We start from the raw sequence: 26,445 nt of genomic DNA, 5'->3' as shown, positions 1-26,445 counted from the left end.
GGTGGGGGCAGGATGCAGTTTGCAAAAAAAAAAAAAAAAAAGCCATTCTTTTATTTTTATAGTTTTTTTTTCTGCTCATTGTTTTTGATGTTAAATCTTTGGTAAATGGTGAGCCAAAAAGAAAAAAAAGATTGTCGAAGGCTTGTAGGTAAATAAAAGTAACATGCTTTTTACTTAGCTAATTTATAAAGCCAGACAATTAATACAGGCAATTAAACAATCATAATATCAACTACAAGCAGAATTTCCAATTAAACTAGGAGATCAGTACAGACTAGGCTTTGAGTTACTCATCCACAAATGAACCTAGGCTTCTCAGTTTACCTTCAGTGACTAACATTATTTTTGCATATACTTAGTTGTACTGTCTGATTCTCTACTAACAGTGAGACAGATGAGTTACAGTGCTGTTTAAATAGCTTACATAATTTGCATCACTCAGGAGCCAGCCAGTAAGAAATTAAGTATCTCCTTTCGTTTGTTCACATTATCTCGCCATTTGTATTCATCAACCCACTCCTGGACAGTCAGAAAATTTGTTTACCATATCCAGGTTGACAGTCAGCTGGGGCACGTTATTATTTAGACAACAATCACGAGGAGTTTGAAGTTGCTACTTCTAAGATGGCTGCACACTGAGTAATACCTTGTTTCTATCTCTCCCAGTGTGAAACAGAGAAGGGCCAGTAGACTTGTGTTTATGGGTAAATTTCAGTAACTGACTTGTAAGTGCACTGCCTAGATGCCAGGAATAAAGTACAGAAGACCTGGAAAAACAGCTACAAAATGTGAGGAAGAAACACTGACTGGGGAAAGTTCTGCAGCTGTTCAGCAAAACGCAATGGAACCTTCTGACATGACTTCCAATAACCTACAGGAAGATATAAGACAACTGCATACAGACCTGGATAAAATAAACAAAACACTTATAGAGTATATCAACACAAACAGCAAAAGTCTGGAAAAAATGGAAGGAACTTTAAACAGATATTCAGATGAGATGATAAAGCTGCAAAAATCAGGGGTTGAAATTAAGAAAAGGCTGGCTGAATATGAGTCTGCTCAGGAAGAGATGTTTCAGAAAATAATAGAATTAGAGGACAGAGCACATAAGGAAAACCTGAGATTTTCAGCTATAACAGAAAAGCTGGAAGGAACAGATTGCATTAATTTTATGAAACCACAAATAATCAACTGGACTCGTATTCCATAACAGGAGTTGTTAGTTGAAAGGGCACATTATGTGTATGCTCCAATAAGAAAGCAACTTATACCTTTAATAGTAAGGATGCAATCCTACCAGCAGAAGAAGTTGATTCTGACAAAACCGTGGCAGAAAGAAAAAATACTTAAAGTGGGAGACAGCACAGTGTTTGTGGAGAATGATTACTAGTACACCAGGCAAAAGAGAAGTAAATTAATTCCGCTATTCAAAAAATGTCGAGGCACAGGTCTGAGATTCAAACTGCTGTATTCAGCTGTCTTCAAGGTATTCTTCCCTGAAGGGAAAAAAAGTATTTCAACAGAAATTCCTGGAGAGACAGAAGGGAGCATGACAGTTGTCTAGAAGAATCAAGAGTATGCTGGAAATTAAGCAGAGACAGGATTTGGGTGATGAAGAAGAACAGTAATAAAACCAGTAACAATGTGGGATTACAATGCAATAATTATATTTCTGAAATATGACAGATTTGTGGGGGACTCTAAAGTGTGTGTCCTACTTCATGTCATTAATGTTCAGAAAAATGCTTTTGGGAGGGGAGAAGAGGGGAGAAAGCTAACTGTAAGCATAGAAAACACTTATTTTCTTAATAGTACTACATTTGTGGTGCATGGTTTCTTTGCATGCTATTTTTAATTGTAATGAGGATTGTAAACATGTTATTTTGCTTTTTCTCTCCTCCTCTCTTTTTTCTTGTACAATTTTGAGAAAGATAGGCAATGCAATGATAAAAAGGAGCCCGGTTAAAAAGGCATGACAAATTTAAAAGTAGTGGGCTTTTTTTATTCTTGCATGGGAAAATGACTGATTAAAGACCTTGGATTGATTGATTTTTGGGAGAGAGCAAGTGAATGAGGAGGAATGATGAATATTGTGAGGCTTTGTTTTTCTAGTAACCGCATATATGTATACTAAGTAGCGATTCTGCACCTGGTCTTCATGTCTCCATGGAGACAATCTGGTAAAGAGAAACTGGAGACAGTTTAGTGGAAGGAGATTGGCTGAGGGAAAAGAAAAAAAAAGAAAAAATTGGCTAGGAAATAATGTTCTCTGAAAACAATCAGGGGTTTTCTCAGCCGTGAGAGCTTTAAAGATAATACAAATCCAATTAAACTTGAAATAAAGTTTTATTGTTTTTTTTTTTTAAATGCTATGGGGATACTAATATAAACAGATGCTTTTGTTTTTTTTTTCTTTTTCTCCCTTCATAGGTTCATAGGTTCATAGGTTTATACTAGGCTATCTGCCCTAAGGCATTTATAAGCCTAGCCCAAATTTTTGTGGCTTATGCCACCCCTTATAAGAAAAAATACTGTGCCCATTAGTTTGTTGTGCCTCTGTCCAGCAGTGACACAGAGATGATTCCCGGGGTAAACCTACGATCTCCCATCCACAGGTCTAGATTTCTCTTGAACAGAGTCAGCGAGGTGCTCTGCCTCACATGGACCGGGATTTTATTCCACAGCATAGGGAGTCTCTGAGTGATAAATCTATCCCTCCAGCACGTCCTATTTATATCCGTGCTAAGGTTTAAGTCGCTTGCTCTAGTGGTTTTGGTGGATTTGGATTTTTTGAGGTGGAGCATGTCCATTAATTCCGGCTCGGGCATGGCGTTGTATGTCAGGCACATGTCACCTCTGAGCAGGCGGTATCCGACTGAATAGAGCTGGAGTTTCTTCAATCTGGCAGCATATGACAGATTTTGGAGTCCCTTTATCCTTTTGGTGAGGAACTTTTGGGGTCTCTCCAATTGCTGCAGATGTCGGGTGAGATACATCCCGAATGGGGCATTGTACTCGATCATTGGTCTGATAAGTGAAGAGTACAGGGGAACAATGACCTCACTAGATCTGGATGTGAATCCCTTCATGATCAGGTGGGCAATGTAGAAGGTCTTTCTAACCACTTTAGCAATGTGAGTGTCAAAAGAAAGGCCACTGTCAACCTGGGTCCCCAGGTCCCTGATAACCTCTTCTGTGCTTAGTGGATTGCCACCTATATGGTAGCTTGGGGTTACCTTGTTTTTCCAGAAGGGTATGACTATACATTTTTGGCGTGTAACTTCAGGCCATGGCTCTGGCACCAGCTATCTGTTTCCGTGAGTCCCTTCTGAAGGATATCCGTGTCCGATGCACTTTCCACTATGGTGCCCAGTTTGCAGTCATCTGCAAACTTTGTCAGCCAAAGTCCTCCCATGTTGGCCTGTACTTCTGAGAAGTAGATGCCAAACAATAGGGGCCAAGGACCGAGCCCTGTGGGACACCACTTGTGACCGGCTTGGAGTCTGACACAGCGCCAGCAACTCTAACCCTGTGGGTTCTGTCCTTAAGCCAGTTTGCAACCCATCTTGTGACATATGGGTTTACATTTAAGCTGGTAAGTTTTTCTACAATACCCGAGTGGGGTATTGTGTCAAAAGCCTTTGCAAGGTCAAGGTAGGCTGTATGGACTGCCTTTCCCTCATCAATGGCCTTGGTGACTGTTTCCAAGAAGTCGACCAAGTTCAAAAGGCATGATCTTCCCTTGACAAAGCCAAACTGGGTCGGGTCCAATGTCTGCAAGTCCCCTATATCTTTGTTTATGAGCTCCATTATGATCCTCTCCATAGCTTTGCAGACTAGACTTGTTAAGCTTATGGGGCGGTAATTACCAGGGTCCGTGAGGCGCCTTTGTGGAGTGGGACCACAGTTGCCGTCGCCACTCCTTGGGCACGTATCCTGTGGTAAGGCTGAGATTAAACAGCTGCCTTATGTGCGGGTTTAATTCCTCATTTAGCTCGTGTAGCACACAGCCGGGGACACCATCCGGTCCCATTGATGCTGTGTTTTTAGCTTTAGAGAGAGCAGCTTTCACCTGCGCATTTGAGATGTCCGGGAGGCTACACTCGGCTGGGATAGTTATCTCTCCTTTAGGGGGGGGAGGGGGGTGAAGTTTGCACTGAACCTGTCTGCCAGTATGTTGGCAATGTCTGTGGGTTCAGTGATTTTTGTATCATTTTGGACTAATTCTGAGCATATCTGGGAGTTTCCACCCAGGTTCCTAACATAGCTGAAAAAGGCCTTATGATTGTCCTTTGAATCCATGGCAATTTTTCTCTCAAAATTGGCCTTAGTTGATTTTATGAGTGCTCGTATTTTTTTACTAATAATGATCAGGGGTGACTTCCCTTTTATGGATTTTGTTCTATCATGTAATAGCTTTCTCCTCTTATTGTAAAGTTTGTTAATGGCTGGGGTCCACCAGACTGGACGTTTGCCCTTTGTGGAAAGAGTCTTGGTTTTATTTGGGATTGCCTGATCCATGCAGTCCTGGAGGTGTTCATAGAAGGCATTTGTAAGGGCTTCCGCAGCTTGGGTTGTGGTTTCCTCTGGCTCAGGGGCCTTGAAGGATACCACACCAGTCTTGAGTAGTGTGAAGTTTGCTTTAGAGAAGTTCTTCACTATGGTCTTTTTTGTTTGGGGTGGGGGCGGGATGTGGATTTCCAGTGAGATTAGTTTATGATCAGATCTCACCAATGAGGGATATACTTCCGGTGTGGAGCATTTTGTCCCCATGTTTGTGACAATGAGATCTAGTATATTTTCTCCTCTCGTGGGAACAGTGGCTAGCTGTTCCATGGCATTTGAATTTATGAACTCCAGGAACCGTTGGGCTAGAAAGTTAGGGCTTGAGTAATGTTCCCAGTCTATATTCGGGTAGTTGAAGTCACCCAATATGATGGTGTTTGGAGATACATTTATACCCTCCAGTGTCTTCAGGAAGGCTGTGTGGGGTTCCTGAGTTTGAGAGGGTGGCCTGTAGCATGCTACAATTTGTAGAGCAGTTTTGCCTATGGTTAGTTGCACCTGGATGGTTTCCGAGCTTGTGCGTTGCCACCAACCTGGAGGTGTGGGTATCCTTTATGAATATGGATACACCCCTCCTTTTGTGGTGTGGTCCGGGTTTTGGGGCGGGCATGATATGAGGTAAAACCTAATCGTGCCGGGGTGCTCTCAGGAGCCTTGAACCAGGTTTCAGTTACAGCACAGACATCGATGTTCTCCATACTGAGAAGGGCCTCGAGTGCGTGCATTTTGAGATTTAGACTTCTGGCATTGAGCAGCATTACCCTCAGTTTCTTCCCATTTTGTTTTCTAGGGTGGTAGGTTTAGAATTTGAGCCTTGCCTAAAAAAGGCACTATGGGGGTGGCAAGAGCCTTAGCCAATATCCGGAATCCCAGCGGTGACAGGTGCAAGCCGTCCCTTGCGAAGCAGCGTGGCTTGTCAAGCATGTCATCCCAGGCAGACAGACACTGGATCCCCTTTGAATGACACCAGACATTAAGCCAATTGTTAAAGCTGATCATCTTGTCTCTATATTGTGGCATCATTCTTGGTGAAGGAAGGATACTGCTCAGGGTTAGGGTCATACCTGCCTGGGCTACATAATCAGAGAGCTCCTCTATGTCTCTTTTCATGAAGTCCAGGGAGGTACGTCTCAGGTCGTTCACACCAGCATGGACAATGACTGTGTCATATTTGTACTTGCCGTGGAGTGACCAGTGCTTGTGTTATGTGGCGGATTCTAGCACCCGATAGGCAGCTTACTGTGACCCTCTCCTTGTTCAGCCTGGTGAGTGGGACGTCAGTGTGTCTGACTATGGAGTCACCTATGACAAGTATGTTTGGTGTTGTATTTGGCCTTAAGGGCTGTGACTGCTTTGCACACTGCTTTTGTGGTTTATGTGTTGCTTGTGGGGTGTCTTGAGGTAGCAGTTGTTTGGGTGTCTGCTTTGGAGGCCTCTGCTGTTTAGGTAAATTTTACTCAGAGCCTCCGAGTATGTCTTTGTGTGTTTATGTGTTTGATTCATTGGAGTGGTAGCATTATGTGAGGCTGGTTTTGTGGTGTGTGTAGTTGCCTTCTCCTCCTGTCTAGTCTTGCCAGTCCTGAGTTGAGAGAGCTCAGCCTCCAGTTTGGCTAAATAGCTGCATCTCTCGCAAGTATTTGTGTTATGTGGGAGGAGGAGAGGGTTGTCTGTGTACATGAGACAGTTATAACATTGCCTCAAGATTCCCAGATTCACCAGCTGGACCGGAGAGGAGATTGACAACTGACCTTTGGACATGCTAGAATAATATTGGGAAATCCTTAATTGAAAACAAGGGCCAGTGGGGAGTGAGGGTGTAGTGCTTTTAATTTTTAGTGCTGACTTATATAATTGCTTTAGTGAGCAAGTGCCAGGTAACTTGAGTGCAATGTGTTACAAGTAACTAAATGCAAAACGACAAACAGTAACTTTCTTTCAAGTGAAACAAGGAAATAAGTACAGTAAGCAATGCAGATATCACTAGTGATCCACAGAAGCGCTGAGAAGTTGTGTATTAGGTGGAATTAGCTTCCAGGGAAATAACAAGCAAACAAACAACAAGCATATAAACAAAGCTAGATTCAGCAGGCCTGGATCTAGTCTATGCTAGAGCAAACAAGGTGAACCAATTTCAGTAAGATACAGTTCAAATATTCAGGCACTATAAACCTTTAACCAGAAATTCCCAGCTCAGAAGGGCAGAGTCCAGCCTCTTCTCCCACAAGAGTGCAGACCACGAACCTTCTTAATGTAAAATAACTGGCCTGAAGCCCAAGTGCCTAAACCAGAACTAATACACTTGGACACTGGGCTCTCAATCAGCAGTTCCCAACTTAGAAGGATGAAAGCTACCTGTCCTGCCACCACAGTGCTTGCCACAAACCTTCCTAATGTAAAACAACTGGTCTGAAGCCCAAGTGCTTAATCCAAAAGACTTGAATGATAGCTACACTTTAATCAAGTTACAACCAAGCAGTAATAAATACCATTGAATACTTTAGAGAATGTCTGGATTAGTGCTCAAGTTACACAAACAAAGCTAGATCCAGCAGGCCCGAATCCAGTCTATGCCACAGCAAACAAGGCGTACCAACTTCAGTAAGAAACAGTTCAGATATGCATGCACTATAAGCCTTTAACCAGAAATTCCCAGCTCAGAAGGGCAGAGTCCAGCCTCTCCTCCCACAAGAGTGCAGACCACAAACCCTCTTAATGTAAAATAACTGGCTTGAAAGCCCAAGTGCTTAAACCAGAATTAATACACTTTTAGAATAACAGACACTGAGCCCTCAATCAGCAGTTCTCAACCTAGAAGGATGTAAGCTACCTGTTCTGCCACAACAGTGCAGACCACAAACCCTCTCAGTGCAAAACAACTAACTGGTCCGAAGCCCAAGTGTTTAAACCAAAAGGCTTAGAATGAGTTACACCAAGCAGTAATAAATACAATTGAGTATTTTAAGATGATGCAAAAGTAAAAAGAAGTAGGTAAAAACACAAGTACAGTAAAAGCAGATGAAATTTTTTTTTTTTCTGAACAAGTGCTGAGATCAAAGAAACAGATTTGAGTACTGAAACTAGAAAACTGGCTAGTTATAAGAAAAAAAAAACAAGCTAGAAGGCTTCCCTCAAACACAGAAGGGCTTGGGGGCTCAGAAGCCTACAAATAGTCTGTACCACTTAACAAGAAAGGCAGGAAATAAGCTTAATTTTTTTTTCTATTTCCCAGATGCTCTCTTTGTACACAGTAGGAGTGCCTGAAATCAGAATATGATCTCACTGCACTCAGTTGAGTGAGCAAATGAAATGGGCCCAGAGGCCCATCTTTGTCCAGTTTTAAGAAATATAGGCAATGCAATGAAAAAAGGGGGGAGAGAAGGGTCTGGTTAAGACAGGATGACAAAAGAAAAATCTGTGTGCTTTTTCTCATGCTTGCCTAGGGAAATAACTGGGTTAAAACCCTAAGCGTTATCCAGTAACAAGTTTATTACAAAGCATGTAAATGAAAAAGACTATTGAATATTATAAGGCTTTTTCTGGTAAACAAGGTACCATTCGCAGTTTTGTGCCTAGTCTGCATATCACTAGAAGACAATTTGATAAAGTGTAATGGCTTAGAGAAAGTTTCCACTGAAATCATTCAAGTGTTTTCTCAGCTGGGAGAGGTATAAAGATAGACACATTCAAATGACACTTAGTAATAGCACAGATTATACCATACATCTTAGCATGACTAACCTTTTTTTGGTTAACTCTAGCCTGTCTGTGTGGCTATCAACTTAGAACTTTTATCCATAATAGGAAGCAAAAATTTCAATATTTGAAGATGTAAATAGTTTTGTGTGTTATTATTAAGTTAATATTTATTTTATTTAAGGGCCAACTGGTAAGGGCTGCACGTATTAGTTCACAACAGAGAGATTTCTTGGTTGAATGCCAGTTCCTTAAATAAATGTTTTTGGGCCGTGGCTATCCAGAGAATTTATTAGATAGCCTTATAGAGGAAGTTGGCCTCAAGAGACTCGACAGGATTTATAGCCCTATTTTAAATGTCAGGTCTCGCAGATTGAATACATCATCTACATTCAATTCCCCATCTCTGGATGGTTCCCAAATCCAATTTAATGGTGGTAGTTTAATTACCAACAATAGTGAACCATGTTTGAACTTTATTACAACTTTCAACTGTGACAGTTACCTGTTGATTAATATCGTAAAAAAGAATTGGAACTTATTCAGAGTTACCCCACTGTTAGAGAAAACAGGTAATGCTCCCAATATAACCTTCAGGAGAGGGAGGAATCTTAAAAATTTATTGGAAACACATGGTAGGGATACCCCAAGAGTCCCAGGAATGCTCAAATGTGAATCCTGTAGTATTTGTAGGTATATAGACATCACCGACTCTTTTACAATAGATCAAGTCCAGTATTGGGTAAATTCCAGATTCAATTGCCAGTCTAAGAATGTTGTGTATCTAGCTAGATGTAAATTTTGCCCAGCATATTATATTGGGAAAACGGAGCGTAGGCTTTGTGACAGTGTATGAACATCAATATGCAATTTCCAAAGAGAAATTGGAAAATGCATTGGCAAAACATGTTTATTCATGTCAAAGGCATAGATTCACATATACGGCAATTGACCAGGTATTCCAACCCTTAAGGGGTAGACCAATCTCCCTTCATTTAGAGGAACTCGAACTTGGCTGGCAGGTAAGATTGAATGCCTACAAATTTCCAGGGCTTAACGACATGTGTTCCATCAGTTGTATATTGAAATATAAAACCTTAAGTAGGTGATGGTGAAAAGTGGCACTTGTGTTTTATAGTTATTTTAAACATAGCCACTTTAATATTCCGCCCTATTTCAAAATGTTTTAAAATGTTTTCAAAATGTGTAAAACTTGTACATATGTGTACATCAATATGCACACTTATTTCATTTAATGTTCGGTGTCTCTTTGGTAATTATTTGGATCGAATATATACTTCTTTCCTTATGGTAATTTATTTAGTTTGAATACTTATGTACTGCAGTGGTGGTGCTGCGGTAGCGTTGTCTCCTCACAGATAGATGTTGTCCTGTTTGATTCTCAACTAGAGTGTCCTCTGTGTGGAGACATGCGTGAATGAGCGTACCTTCGTATGAAGGTTGTGCGTCAGGGCTGGCAACTCAGCACGTAAAAATCTACTGCCAATCATTTGCGGACCAGAGTTCCGCTGTGGCAACCCCTAACCGGGAAAAGCCGAAAGACACAACATTTAACATTTGTTAAACAGGAAAGTCTGACTTGGAACAAAGCCAATTTTCAGCGGAGGCCCGGGGAGAAAGGCTCCAGATGCATGTCTTTGTAATGTGGGAGGAAACCAGAGCACACGGAGGAAACCCACACGAATGCAGGTAGGGCATGCAGACTCCACACAGATAATAGGTTTTAGGGGTTTTTTTTTGGGGGGGGGGTTCTGAGTGTTTTCAAAAAAACAAAAAGGTTTTGTAAGATGTGGCATAGGTGCAAATGGGTATGACAAGAAACAACTATATAAAAGACCAACCTGCCAAACAGTATATGCATGTATTATAAAAGTTGGAACTAGACATTTAACAAAAAAAAAAAAACAGTTATACATAAAAGGTGGTAATAACTGAGTAAGACAATGATGCTTTCTGTAATGTCTTTCAATTAGAATGGTCTTACAGATAAATATAAAAAAGAGCAGTGAACTATATTAAAATGTAAAGTGCAAATAGCTATGTTACAGGAGACACACCTGAAAAGAACATGAACATGTGAATTTGATAAAGAAAGATTTTCAGGATGGTTATTCAGTGGAATATTTGGGGCAAAGGAAAAGAGGAGTACTTATATTAATTGCAAGAGGAGCTCCAGTAGTAATAGAAGAAGAAAAAAAAAAAAAAGATAATAATGGAAGATGCATAGTACTAACAGGCTATTGGCTAGGGGCCAGGATTACACTGGCATGCATTTACATCCTCCCTAAAACTGCTATAATGGAGCTTAAGAAAATTCTGGGAGACATAATGTGCTTTTAGCAAGGAATATTACTTATAGGTGAAGCCTGGAATATGGTTTGCAACAGTGAAGATGTGTCTGGGGGACCAAGAAGGGGAAAATATAACAAAGGAGGGTAGATTTTTGAAGAAATTTATGAAAATGTTTGTCATGGAAGATGTGAATTCAGTATTAGGAGTATGGAGTAAATTTACATATTATTCACCACGATACAAAAACTGGGCTATGCTAGTTGGATTTTATATCTCACAGGAACATATGCATTTAATTGAAGGTCTTGAAATAAGTATTTCAGATCATGTGCCAATAATAACTAAAATAAAAATCCAAGGTAATGAAATAAAATTAAGACACTGGCGCTTTCCCACCTATCGGTTAAAAGATTGGACTTTAATGACTGGGTTTTAGAATTAATTCAGGAGCTACTAGTGTGGATATAATTTTCTTCTGGAAAAATAGCTAGGGAGTGGGATAAAATTAAAGTGGAGTTTAAAACTAGGGTGGAAATGAAGCAAAGGGAGATATGGTTACGAAGTAACAAGACTTATTTAGAGGGACTGACAAATGTTAAAGTACTGCAAAATAGGAGGAATCTTTCAGAACAAGAAAAGGAGCAACTGCAGAGTGCTAAACACAAAATAAGGGATTACCTTGATAATATGCACAAGTTTAGAAAGATTGCTGTTAAACTGTTTTTTGATAATTCTAGAGCACAAAAACTTTTAGCACAACTCAGGCAACAGAAAGGAGAAAGGGCTTATGGAGCCTATAACAAGGAAGATAACAAGAGATGCTGTAGAAGTATTAGAAATATTTCAGGAAATTTTATGAAAGTTTGTATAAAGCAGAGAAATATAGAAATCAAGAAAAGGAACAAATGGAAATGTTTATGGAAGAATTAAATATGCCTAGATGAGAGGTAGATGAGGCTCAATTACTAACAGGATAGAAAGAGATGAGATAAAAATGAGTATCTATAACCAATCTACAGGAAAGTCCCCAAGAATAGATGGTATTCCTATGGAAGTTTGGAAGTTAGGAGGGAAAAAACTGATAAAGATCTGGAAGGTTTTATTTAACAGTATTTTAATAACTGTCTTTCAGATTTTCCCGGTTAGGGGTCGCCACAGTGGGACGCCTTTCTGCTAATGATTGGCAGTAAAGTTTTACATGCTGGCTTGCCGGGCCTAACGCACAACCTTCAGCGAAGGAATGCCCATTCATGCAATCGACACACAGAAAACGCTCTAACTGAGAATTAAACATGCAACGTCTAACTGTGAGGCGACAATGCTACCGCAGCACCACCACCGCAGTATTAATAGGAGGAGAAATACCAGCATCCTGGAAGCAGGCGGTGGTAACGTAATACCTAAAGAGGGTAAAGATCCATCGGAACCAGCTTTGTATAGGCCCATTTCAGTACTAAACCATGATTATAAAGGGTTTGTCTATAATGGCTAAAAGAATGGCAAAAGTGATACCAAAATTGATAGATATGGATCAGTGTGGTTTTGTGAAAGGGAGACAAACATTTGACAATATTAATAGAACATTGGTGATCCAGAGGGATAAGAATGCAAGAAAATACCACTGTTATTGGTGGGTCTTGATGCCAAGAAAGCATTTAAAGAGTAGACTGGAACTTCATTTGCAGGGCAATGGAAGCATTTGCTTTCTCTGATACAATTATAAGATTGATTAAAAGTATATATGAGGGATCGGAGGCTAACATTAAAGTGGGTGGGGTCCTCTCTGATAACTTTTACTTGAGTAGAGGAACCAGGCATGGTTGTCCACTATCCCCTTTGTTGTTTGCATTATAATTAGAATCACTGGTAAAGAAAATAAGGGACTCAGAAATTCAATGATATAATTGGTATGGTAGCCAGGAAAAGCAGGCTCTATTTGCAGATATTATTTTATACATGACAAAACCAGAAAGGTACAGTAGGTGTTGTGGAATATTTTAAGACAGTTTCAGATCTTCTCGGGATACAAAATGAATGAAGCTAAAATAAAGGCAATAGCAGTAAACTATGTACCCGCACATGAATTGGTCCAGCAATATTCATATTTATGGCGACATGATAAAATGAAGTATTTAGGAGTATGGATTAGAAATTACTTTGTTGTGGCAGCTAAGGATATGTGGGAAGAGACTAAACAGAAGATAATACAAAAATTGAGAAACTGAAAGCTTTGTTATATGGTTATGAATATTAAGATACAACCCACTGAAATGTTTATAGTGCCTTTAGTCTTATACAGAGCTCAGGTATACTTTTATCAACCAGAGTAAAAGCTGTGGATAGCAATTAAAAAAGTTGAAGGATTTTATCTGGGAAGGGAAGACATCAAGGGTCAAGTGGGATGTGCTGATTCTTCCAGTAGAACAAGGCAGACTAGGATTACCCAATTTAAGGGGGTATTTTAGAGCAACACAGTTAAGGCTCTTATACATAGCACAAGCAGAAAAATATAGTTCAAATTGGAAAGAGATGATGATGATACAGGGAGAAAGCTCAAGAAATAAGGATAGATTGGGATTTTTGATGCAGACTCTTAAGGAGAACAACAAAAATCATACAGAGTATTATATTCATAAAATAGCAGGGACTATTCTAAGGTCTAAACCAGCATGCAAATGGAGAAAAAGAGATTTTGACAATAGGGATGACTGTGGTTAGGGATACAGATAATAGGCAAGTGGGGGCTGTGATTTCTTGGAGAAAACTGGCAAAGGAACCAAGGTATTGGGAGCAAATAACTAGAGAGGGAAAGGCAATAGAATGGGAAGAGGCCAACAATTTATTTCGATTGCAGGTTAGAGATTGCCTTCCCTATCAAGGATTGATATCAGAGTATAGGAAGAGAGAGAAATATGGGACTCTTGAATGAAAGACCAGTACTGATAGAGTTTTTGATAGAATCTAGAACAGAAGCTGCTCTTCAAAAAGAAATAATTAGTAAAGCTTATAAAATATTGCATGAAAATTATAAGAATCAATCTGAGGAGTTTAGAAAAGATTGGGAAGGGAGACTGGCTAAGCAATTCACAAAGAGACAATGGAGGGATATATGTGTATCTCCCAAATATGCAAGAAAGTCTAGAAGATTTAGGATCTTTGCCTGGAAGTGTTTACATAGGTATTTTTATACCCCAAGTAAACTCCAAAGAATTCTTCGTCAGGTGGATAGCAAATGTTGGAGGTGTGATGGGCAAGAAGGAGGTAGCTGGGAACATATATTTTGGGAGTGTAATGAGCTGGACTTTAGGAATTCGCTGCAGACTGTTCTGTTAGAGATGTTGGGTGAGCAGATTGGATTGACTGGGAAGATGATTTTGTTGAGCTAAGATACAGAATCGGAATTGCCTAGACAAATTCAGGCCTTGCTGAGTCTAATTATGGTGGCTGCCAAAAAAGCAATTACTAGAAAATGGAAATAAAAGTCTAGACTGACTTTACTAGAAGAATATAGCAACAGAGATAAAACAAATGAAATTGGGATCTTTAGAAAAGGGAAGGACCAAACGCATAGGAAAAATGTGAATTGTGAGAACAATATATGAAGAGAAGGAATGAGGTTTAAGAGGCAGGATTTGAATGAGCCATATGATGCTTAACTAACAGTGACTGGATAGATTATAAGTGATGTATAATGTTTGCAGCTACAGTTGTTTCAATTGTGTCTGATGTATAATGTTTTCAACTAAAGTGGTGTAATTTTGTTTTTCATTTATGTAAATGGAAGATTGCCTATGGCATATGTGAAAATGTGAAAATTTAATAAAGATGTTTGTTGAAAAAAAAGAGTTTGAAGTTTTCATTTTATTTCCTAACTCTCTGTGAGAACCCAGTGAAGTGCCAGGGGAGGGGCATGCATGGACTGATGGCAGAAGATGTTCCCTCACTTCTACAAGGGACATTTCAAGCAGCCCTGCACCTCCTAAAGCATGATCAGTGACATCTCTTGTCTATGCCATGGAGATTACATTGCCCAGTGTGCCCTTCAGTGAGCACACCCTTCCCCACCACTCTGGGAGAGGTGAGTGAGCCAAGAAACTTCATCCCTCCCACCTGCCTAGCTCATGAAGTACTGGGTCCAATAATTGAACCCCAATACATATGGGTTGCAGACAGTGCTCCATCCCTATGTACCACAAGCCAGGCAGGACACAAGTCTTATTGGTCCAAACATAAGGCAAATTGGGCCCTAGATCTGCAGACCAAGCTTCCCTCTTACATGAGAAGAATAGGATCAGAATTGTACCCAGCACCCTTGTCCTGTGACAGACTCTTGCAGCAAAATAAATGGAAGTACAGCTCACAAAACTAAATAGTTCTTCTCTGTCTCTTCCTCACTCCCATGTCATGCACTCTGTATTCTAGGGGCATCTCACATTGTTGACATCTCCGATGACTGCACCATTGTTTGGCTAACAATATATGTGAAGTTGTTCTATCTTGCCATTCATTCTTTACTGATGAGTTTGGAGCCAATCCCTCAGCTCCGAGTTGACCAATTGCAAAGCACAAGGTCTTCAAATAGCTCGAGGCCAAGTCCCTATCCCATAATGCACCTAGAGTTACCTCAGATCTAGTTTGCCGCTGCAACAGATCGGATGTTCTGCATTAGCTTGGGCCAGTAAAACTGCTTTTTTTCTACTTCCTTACTTACTTATATTGATATTTAGATAGTTTAACTAATTTAAATAGTATTATAAAGCTCTTACAGCTTTTTGGTGCGTGTTCCTACTTTTTAGCCCCTTCCCTTAGTGTGCTTAAAATTCTATTGGCCTCTTATTTTAGGCCTAGTTTAAAACAAAAACCTTTTCTAATTACTATAGCGTGTTTAGTCAGTGACCTTTTGTCATATTTTATACTAAATAGTTAGTTTATATTATTTGCTGGGTGGTGTGTTTAGCCTTAAATATTTTTACAAAAAGTTTAAATTTAATAATTACTGTTGAAGTTTTTGTAGTTAACAGTAATTTTGTCTGATATAGCTATTCCTTAGAATATTTTAGACAAGTGTGTTGTGTCTTATAGCAGCTATGCTCTTTTTCTTTGCATAGTCTAATCATATTTTGCTTTTTAGACACTTTGTGGTGACGGTAATTTACCCTTTCCTGTTACTGTAATATTTACATTAGCATAACTGAGTGCGTCTGACTTAGCCTGATTTTATTTAAGGCTTTTGTGGATAATTACTGTTTAGAAACTTTTGTGGTGACAGTAATTTTCTCTCTGACATTACAATGGCTGACCAAGAGAAGCATCCTAAGTCAGGTTCCAAAAAGTGCCCAGTGTTTCCAAAAGATGTCTGTAACAGACAGCCATGTAAATTGTGTCTACTGTCTAGGAGCCCTGTACTTGCAGAATAGCTGTTCTATATGCCATTCCTTCTCCTCCAGGGTCCTACAGGAAAGGAAAAGAAAATTAATAGACAGAGATTTGTTGAAACCGTCCTTCCAAGAAGCTTTGAGTGACCAAGATGGATCCAGCAAGTCCTCAAAGTCTTCTAAGACTTCTGACTCAAAGAAATTGAAAAAATCTTTGACTTCGGCTCCACTGCCATTGGAACCGACAGACTTTTCTTTTCGGAGCCGGTCCCCAGTCTTGGAACCAGTATCCGAAACTCCTAAGAGTCCATTATTACAATCGGTACTACCTTCGGTGCACTCATCTCGCTCCTCTATCAGCCTTTCTGATCTCTATGTGGATCGTGTGGTGCAGAAGCTGTTTCTGGCACCGGCCTTGGCAAAAATTTTGTCGGCTTTGACCAAACGGCTTTGGAGCCGAAGACCCTTACACCAGTTCAAACTGTTCCTCCTCCGAGCCATGCTGGTCCTTGGGAGCCAGAGGAGTCGGACCTGTTGATTCTGGAGCCCTTGGAGCCAATGCCTGCTCCAGTGTCTTCGGCTCCTTTCACTCTGACATCCTCGGTGCTGATCGAGGATTCTAGGAGCTGACACTCTCTGGTCGGGTCTGGGGAAGATAATCAGACTGACTTGTTGGTTCCGAGTCTGCCTATTGGGGCTTTGGCTCAGATGAGCTCAGCTCCTACCTCTGGTTTGGAGCCCGCTGTTCCAGTGCCGGGGGTATCGATGGTTTCCTTGGATCTGTCAGTTCCCTCGCATTGGAGTAGAGGTGCTTTTAATGCCATGAGGAGAGTCATGCCTCCTAAGACATCCTTGACCTCAGGTCTGGCTTTCTCCTCCCCTAAAGCGCCTGTGTCTGCTTCTGCCTCACACATCCTGACCAAGCGTAGAGACCCAGAGCCTCAGGAAGCCCCATTGGGTGGCCCTTGCTCTTCCGAGATCTCACCAGAAGCTGCCATTGATGAGGTTCCCAGGAAGAGATTGTGGACTGCACCATTGTTTGGCTAACAGTATGTATAGCTGGAACTTTTGAAGAAACAAAACAGATGAGGCTCACTATGGCCGATTCAAAAAACTCTTTTATTGACTGCAGTATCAGTAAGCACTTTCACATTCTCCCAAATGCTTCCTCAGACTTCAAAACAGTTACACTCTACAACACTCCATTTAAATACACTCATCAATACAAAACAACCAATCAAAGTTGTTACAATATCATCACCTGTTGCAACAAATAAAATATATAAAACGCTGAATAGAACACAGAAAACATAAAAATAGTATTCTATTCATCATTTAAAACAAAATAAACATATTTAAATGCATATATAAACATATAAAACATTCATATTAATCATTCTGAAGGGGCTCCTTATCCAGGACTGTTTGCTGTTTATTCATAGCTGGAACTTTTATTCTCAGCTCTTTTTTTTTTAAATGTGGTCTTTCCAGTTGCCTCCATTTAGCTAACTAGCAAGCAATAAGACATGAAAGAATGGGCCTTAAAAGAAGTAACATGCCACCAAAGGGGATGGGGTACGGTGAGGCCTGATACCACAGGCGAATGGCCTCTCCACCTGAGGAAGGTCCATTACATGTAGGATATGTAATTTTTGTTGAGGGAAGTCATTTGCCTGAAAACTATGTATGTAAAGTAATATATTTGCTATCATTTAATCGCGGTACTGAAGAAAATATCACCTAGGCTGTCAGTGTCAGGCAGTAAGTAGTGTGATCTCCCCTTTTATTTTGTCTTTCTCGTCTCATTTTCTCTCTCTCTCTCTCTCTCTCTCACACACACACACACACACACACACACACACACACACACACACACACACACACACCCCACCCCCACATATACATAAAATTCAGACTCAGTGTCAAAATGTACCTCAAAAACTGTTAAAGAAAGATTGGAAGACTTTAGCAATTTTTTTTTTGTCAGAAGTACCTATCAACAAAACTTGAACTCATTTTCAGACTGACTTTCTAAGAATTAAAAACAAAAGCATAAACAACCTATAGTTGTTGGCATATCTGGTACTGTCAGATCTGACTGAAAACTGTATATATACATGTGAACTATGATTATGGACCTCATGAGTTTGAATCACCATGTTAATCTGTCCCATCTGAAACAGAAAAAGAAGCTAAGCCCATTGACAAAGAGTGTATTGCACTTTATTGAGCGCATTCATCTCGATGTAGACTTCTTCAGAATTCAGAATTCTGAAGAAGTCTGTTAACACCGAGACGAAAGCGCTCAATAAAGTGTTTTGTTTCAGTTACTGGAGTGTCTGTGGCTTCCATCACTTAATTCCTGGTTTTCTTGCTTATTGTGCTTGTCTTTACTACAAAGAGTGAATTGCACAACAGCCAAAACACTTTTGTACTGTTAGACGTCTGAATATTAAAGAGTTAAAAAGTGCATTTTGGCTGCTGTTAAATATTTTCTGAATGCTCTCATGAAGTAACTTTGCATGGATAGATGAGGTGCAGTGATATTGGGCAGAAAGTGTTATTAAATTAAGGTGTACAGGAAAAGGGAAACTGGTTTGTTGAGAAATGAGCAACTGAATTCAGAAACTGGTGTCATACTTGTTTTGTAGAGGCAGATGTGAACTTCAAAAATTTTTCTGGCATTTTTTTCATGCATTTACACATACACTCCCCGTCTCTCTCTTTTTTGTCAAAAGGGTGTCTTTCTCACACACACACACACACACACACACACACACACACACACACACACACACACACACACACACACACACACACACACACACACACTTTTGCCCCAAAACTGTAAGTTAGAACAGGAAGAGCAAATTGGTTTATATCTCTGATTTTGTTCCTTGATGTCAGTGCTGTTTTCAGTATTAATTTTAGCTTTCTAAAATACTCCTTACTATTTTTATTCATATTTGTTCATGTTTTATAGTTGATCCTTCATCAATTCCCAAATATTAATACATTCCCTCCTGCTCAGTTCCTTTATATGATGTTCATGTCCCAGACTGATGTTTTCTTGCTGCAGCAGCTTTCATGCTTTAAAGGTTGCTTTTGCACATTTGTCAAGATCAAATGACAGGTGGCCACGGTGGTGCAGCGGTTAGCGTTGCCGCCTCACAGGAAGAGGTTCTCCGGTTCGATCCTCGGCTGGGGTGCCTTCTGTGCGGAGTCTGCATGTCCTCCCTGTGGTTGTGTGTTTCCTCTGGGTGCTCCGGTTTCCTCCCACATCCCAAAGACATGCTGTAGGTGGATTGGACACTCTAAATTGGCCCTAGGTGTGAGTGCATGCATTTGTGTGCCTTTTGTGGAAGGCTGGGTGCCGGGCTGGCAACTCAACACTGTAAAACTCCACTGCCAATCATGAGCGGACAGGTGATCTGCTGTGGTGACTCCTAACCGAGAAAATCTGAAAGAAGAAGAAGAAGTCAAGACCAAATGACATTCTTATGTAATCTGAAAAAATTTGAACACTTGTAGTTGTGCTTTCAGTTCCTCATCTGATGAGATATACAGTTTTAAATCATCCACAAAAAAAAAGTCTTTACAGTTTGTTGTTTTCTGAGAGTCAAGTTTTAACCATGACATAATCTGTTAAATAATGAGTTAAGGGCAAGACAAAAGAGCAGCAGTGACAGAGTCACAGTAGAATTTCCCCCCTTTCAATTTTTATCCATGGGATAATAATTTGTCCTTTATCATGGCTTAGCTTCAAAATGGTTTGCCACTGCTTCATAGTCCATACATCCTTAACCCCTTTTTCCCCATGGTGTTCATCTTAAGCCAAAGTTTACACCGCCAGGTGGCTAGCCCTGCTGCAGTATTTCATCTGTGCCACTCACTTGCACCTACAGTTAATTTAGAGTGTGCAATTCACCTACTGCATGTCTTTGGAATGTGGGAGGAAACCGGAACAACTGGAGAAAACCCACAGGAACACAGGGAGGACATGCAGACTCCACACAGAAGGCACCCCAGTCGAGAATCGAACTGGAGAACTTCTTGCTATGAGGTGCACCATCACAGCCACAGCTTCATAGTCACTATAATGTAACTGATCAGTGTAGGGTGTATCTTACACATTTGTAAGCACTCTTTTATCCATGAATGTGGGATGATGCTTCAAATGCTTTTTTGCAGTCTATTCATGTCGTACTTAGATTCTAATGGCTAAGATAATAACCTTCCAAGAAGAAAGCTAGTGCTTAGCCTAATCCCAGTGCTTCCAATTATCAACAAATACAAAATAAGAAAATCACTGGGAACTGCTGCTGTACGAACACAATAAATATTTATTAAAACACTGAGAGTAAAAACCAACAAAGTGAGCGCTTTCGGGCTAAACCCTTCATCAGACAAAAGTGCTCTTACAAACATCACATTTTTAAAAAATACTTACACCAATCAGTACTCAGAAAAAACCCGCCTTTTTCTGTGGGTTGTCCTGATACAAACTATTCAATTAATAATTAAAGGCACATATTACTGCTGATGTGTACTCAATAAAATAAAAAAATAAAAAATAATAAAAATGAAAATAAAAATTCAATAAAAAGCACGCCTATTTTTGAGAGTGGGTTTCAGGGGTACCATATCATTCAGCCCTGGTTTAACATGGGCTGTTAGATCTAAAATCCATTGTGATTCTATAGCCTCTGTTTTCAGCCTAATATCACCACCTCTCTTATTGAGAAAAACATTAGCAATCACCCTGAATTTAAAATTATGTGTTGGGTGATCCTTAACATGATTTAGTCATGGAAGTCAGAGACAATACTTTGTCTCTAGAACCTCTGACTTCACATGAAGTCAGAACTAACTACCAGGCTATCAATTTCACCAACATTAATCACAAATTCAATCATACTGAAAGAGTTTCATTTATCACAACATATACTAATGACTTCATGAACATTAAAAGAATTTTAGCTAATAATTGGAGAGTTTTAACGTTGGATGAACCTACTAAAAGTATAGTAGGTCACTCTCCACACATGGTCTATAGGAGTAACCAGAACCTAAAGTCTTTGTTATGTGACATAAAGCCAAGATTACTTCACATTCATTCAAACAACAATGAACTTCCTGGAACCTACCCCTGTTACAGCTGTAATTATTGTAAATTCATTACCAAAAACCAAGTTTTTATGCATCCAGAACTTAACTTTACTTTTACACCCAGGTTTAGAGCAAATTGCAACACCTCGGGTCTAGTCTACCTAGCCACATGTGAACATTGCAATGCATTCTATATAGGCCTCACAAAAAGGAAACTTAAGAACAGGATATATAACCATCAATATGATATAAGGAAGAAAAATGAGCTGAATGCTTTGGCTAAACATGTGATTTTGAATCCATCGCACTCTTTTGTGTTTAGAGTGCTGCAAGTGGTAGAAGTAACAGAACGAGGTGGTGATTATCCAAACCTTTTAGAACTAAATGAACTTAAATGGATACTTAGACTAAGGGGCCACTATTCGCCAGGTCTGAACAATTATATCAGCATTAGATCTTTTCTAAATAATCGAAGATGAATTTAACCTGAAATGACAATTTTGTTCAGTAGTCTCCATTTAGTATTCATAGTTAAATAATGAATAACATGTATTTTTCACTTGGAATTTTGTTTACAACATGCCTATTTTTTAGTCTGTTTTTATACTGACACACATACAGCTGTTTTGCTTTTATTCGAAGTTCATTACTTCATGCATAAAAGGCGTTTTTAAAGATATTTATAATGGACATTAAATTCAAATTTTATATTTATATTTACATATATTTGTACTCTACAGTTATTTATATTTATTATTCATATTCATATATACATATTTATACATTTTTTAACTTATACAAAATATATTTGCACTATATTTAAATCTATACATTTTTAGAGTATTTATATATTTTTCTATCTATTTATACGATGTTCTTGATAACAAGTTTTATATCTACACATACATTCAATATTTAAATTATTTACATTTTAGCATATATTATTGGAATTAATCTCAAGCTCCAGAGTCGTACAAATTATAGCTATATCAATGCATTTTAAAAGAACTGCACAGCCTTAAAAGTTTTTTCAATTGGTTTAAATGCTGAAGTTTTTCTATATAAATATTAGGCGTGGTTACACTCTATAACACATCTTTAGCTAAGAAATGCCAATATGGCCTTTGATGAACCATTGAATATGTCTGCATTTATAGCTTTATACTTCGTTTAAGAGTTAGTTATTATGCTGCAATGTTTATTGAAACGAGCTTTCCCTGAAACATTACGTAAAATATATGCTATTATTTATCTATTTATTTATTTATTACATTTATATGTGTTTTTAACTTTGGTATGAATTTTGACATATATACGATGTTCCACTTTTGATTGTTTTTAATTCACTGAGTCAATTTGTTTACAATTGCAGCTTCCTTTTTAAATATTTAATGTTTTAGTCCAGTTTTTTAGATGTGTCTTTAAATGTGTTTTCACTGTGGTTAATTGACTAATTTAATTTATCTGCTGATAGGCTAAGCCTCCCTATAAATTTACTGGTATTAACATTATTAAATTGTCTGATGAAGCGTATGGTAGCATACGCGAAAGCGCTTACCTTCTGTTCTATTTTAAACAATAAAAAGTCAAAAATTGTTACGTGGCAGAGTCGGAAGTTTTATTACTATATTTTTTACTTTTTTTTTACTATTCAATTAATAATTAAAGGCACATATTACTGCTGATGTGTACTCAATAAAATAAAAAAATAAAAAATAATAAAAATGAAAATAAAAATTCAATAAAAAGCACGCCTATTTTTGAGAGTGGGTTTCAGGGGTACCATATCATTCAGCCCTGGTTTAACATGGGCTGTTAGATCTAAAATCCATTGTGATTCTATAGCCTCTGTTTTCAGCCTAATATCACCACCTCTCTTATTGAGAAAAACATTAGCAATCACCCTGAATTTAAAATTATGTGTTGGGTGATCCTTAACATGATTATATAGTGCATTGTGCTCATCACGATTCCTAATGGAGCCTAAATGTTGCAGGATCCTGGTCTTTAACATATTGTTGGTCTTGCCAACATAATATCCTTGACATGATGTACATCCTGCCATATATACCACATTAGTGGTCCTACAGGTAGCTTTCCTTAAATGTAAAACTCTTCCCTGTTAACGGATGTATAAAAACTGTCTCCCTATTTATATATTCACAGGCCTTACAACTACCACATGGCACAGTGCCCTGGGACCTAGGTAAGCATGTGACATCATTATTGCCCCTATCTTGACAGAGTATATCCTTCAGATTCTTGTTCCTCTTATAACTAAACTGCGGGACTTCCCCTACTATGTCACTCAGGTTCCTATCACTTGTAATGATATTCCAATTCCTCTTAATGATGTCACATACCCCTTGAATGTTACTCCCATAGGTCAAAGTCACTCTAGGTTTCATGTCCTTGTTCCTATCATTATTATTATAGCCATTTTGACTGCTGTCATTACTTTCTGACCTTGTATCTATACTAAGCCATGGCTTATATTTCCCTTTCCCTGAATTTAAAATTATGTGTTGGGTGATCCTTAACATGATTTAGTCATGGAAGTCAGAGACAATACTTTGTCTCTAGAACCTCTCTCCTTCAAAACATTATCCATGAGATCAACGTAGGGTCTAAGTGTGCATTCCAGACATATAGATAAATTCTCAGTGACCCAGCCCCTACCCGACACTATAGGTCTAAGTGGTGGGTCAATCAGTGACTTGTGTACTTTGGGTAGAGCCTTGAACACTGGAATGACTGGTTTATCTACATGAAAAAAATCTTTAAGGTCCTGTGTTATGTACATGTTAGCAAATAGCCATTCTACACGTACATGTACCTTACTTATGATGTTCTTAATTTCTACTGGATTCATCATATGATATGTTTTGAAGGATACTGCACACTTCCTAAAGATCTTGGGTGAGATGAATAGGGAAGGCAGACAGGAAGGGATTATGTTAGTAAGTTTAGATGTACATAGTTTATTCACAGTGATAGGTAATGAGTATGGAATATTGGCCTGTGTAGGGATTCTAAGGGACATGGGTGTTGCAGAGAGAGAACTTTTTCTCATAGAGGAGTCATTGAAATTAGTTCTGGAGAACAATGTTTTCTTGAGCAATGACACAATGTATAGGCAAGCACAGGGGGTAGCTATGGGAACCCCCTGTGCTAATTCCTATGCTAATTTAGTTCTCTCTTATTGGGAAAAACAACATGTATTAAACAACAGTGACTGGAATCAACACATAGGGGTCTACCTACGATTTGTGGATGACATCTTTATTGCTTGGAAGGGAGGTGAACAAAGGCTGACCTCCTTTGTGGAATTTTTGCATTCCACTACTTCCTTCCTGAGATTTGATATAAAGAGCTCGTGTGTGGCCCTGGACTTTTTAGATGTTACTATTGAACTTACATCTGAAGGTTTTAGTTCTAAACTATTTAGAAAAGAGAGTTGGAAGAATTCCTTACTCTCTTTTGATAGTATGCATCCTAGGTTCACCTTTTCCAACATAGTGGAAGGGCAGGTGGGCAGGATATCTAGGCTTAGTTTGATGGATGACCAATTTGAGAAGGAGGTAGTGAATTTGAAGAAGTGTTTTCAGGATAGGGGATATAGACATGACTTAGTGGAAGCAGCAGCTATAAGAGGCAGTGATAATAGGAAAGGGAAATATAAGCCATGGCTTAGTATAGACACAAGGTCAGAAAGTAATGACAGCAGTCAAAATGGCTATAATAATAATGATAGGAACAAGGACATGAAACCTAGAGTGACTTTGACCTATGGGAGTAACATTCAAGGGTATGTGACATCATTAAGAGGAATTGGAATATCATTACAAGTGATAGGAACCTGAGTGACATAGTAGGGGAAGTCCCGCAGTTTAGTTATAAGAGGAACAAGAATCTGAAGGATATACTCTGTCAAGATAGGGGCAATAATGATGTCACATGCTTACCTAGGTCCCAGGGCACTGTGCCATGTGGTAGTTGTAAGGCCTGTGAATATATAAATAGGGAGACAGGTTTTATACATCCGTTAACAGGGAAGAGTTTTACATTTAAGGGGAAAGCTACCTGTAGGACCACTAATGTGGTATATATGGCAGGATGTACATCATGTCAAGGATATTATGTTGGCAAGACCAACAATATGTTAAAGACCAGGATCCTGCAACATTTAGGCTCCATTAGGAATCATGATGAGCACAATGCACTATATAATCATGTTAAGGATCACCCAACACATAATTTTAAATTCAGGGTGATTGCTAATGTTTTTCTCAATAAGAGAGGTGGTGATATCAGGCTGAAAACAGAGGCTATAGAATCACAATGGATTTTAGATCTAACAGCCCATGTTAAACCAGGGCTGAATGATATGGTACCCCTGAAACCCACTCTCAAAAATAGGCGTGCTTTCTATTGAATTTTTATTTTCATTTTTATTATTTTTTATTTTTTTATTTTATTGAGTACACATCAGCAGTAATATGTGCCTTTAATTATTAATTGAATAGTTTGTATCAGGACAACCCACAGAAAAAAGCGGGTTTTTTCTGAGTACTGATTGGTGTAAGTATTTTTTAAAAATGTGATGTTTGTAAGAGCACTTTTGTCTGATGAAGGGTTTAGCCCGAAAGCACTCACTTTGTTGTTTTTTACTCTCAGTGTTTTAATAAAGATAATAACCTTACATGCAAGAGGTACAGGGTTTGATTCTCAGTAAAGGAAATTGTCTAGGCTTTAAAAAAGAAAATGATCCACAAGGGCAACTAGGCTAGTACTTACCCATGAACCTATGAGAGATATAGAGGACAGTTATACAACCTATAATCTATACAATTCAACATAATGAATTTAATAACAAATAATCCTTTGTTTCATATGGCTTTCTTCTGCTACTCTTGTATTCTATTGCTATGATTGAGTTTTCCTCTAAATGACCATAAACCATGTTGGTATCAGTTCCAGTGTATTGTTTATTCATCGTTGGTAGGCAAGTTATTGGCCTATTGTTTTTGGGATATCTTCCAGGTTCACTCTTAAGGAGGAGTATAATTTTCCTGTTGTTAATCAGGTTGACATCTGTTCAGGGTACACACATAAATAGTTCTTACTCACAGCTAAATCTTCATGTAAAGATGTCAGTACTTTTAGCCCGAAGTTAGATACCTAAGCTGGGCATGGGGTTTTCCAGTTAGGAGCTTTTCTTAACTTTGTTTCAATTTCTCTGGTTGTTACTTCACCCCATTTCATATCCTGTACATTTGAACTTCTTTTTCTTTCTTTTATTTCTAATATCCATTTAGCATCTTTATGTTCCACGGGATCGACATAAATATTTCTCCAAAATGAGTCTATTTCTTCTTTTATTTAT

The sequence above is a fragment of the Protopterus annectens genome, chromosome 9.part0 (assembly GCF_019279795.1).
Source record: "Protopterus annectens isolate FY-2018-M chromosome 9.part0, PAN1.0, whole genome shotgun sequence".
NCBI classification, from domain to species: Eukaryota; Metazoa; Chordata; order Ceratodontiformes; family Protopteridae; genus Protopterus; species Protopterus annectens.
The sequence above is the reverse complement of the archived record's forward strand: the minus strand, read 5'-3'. Positions refer to the sequence as shown.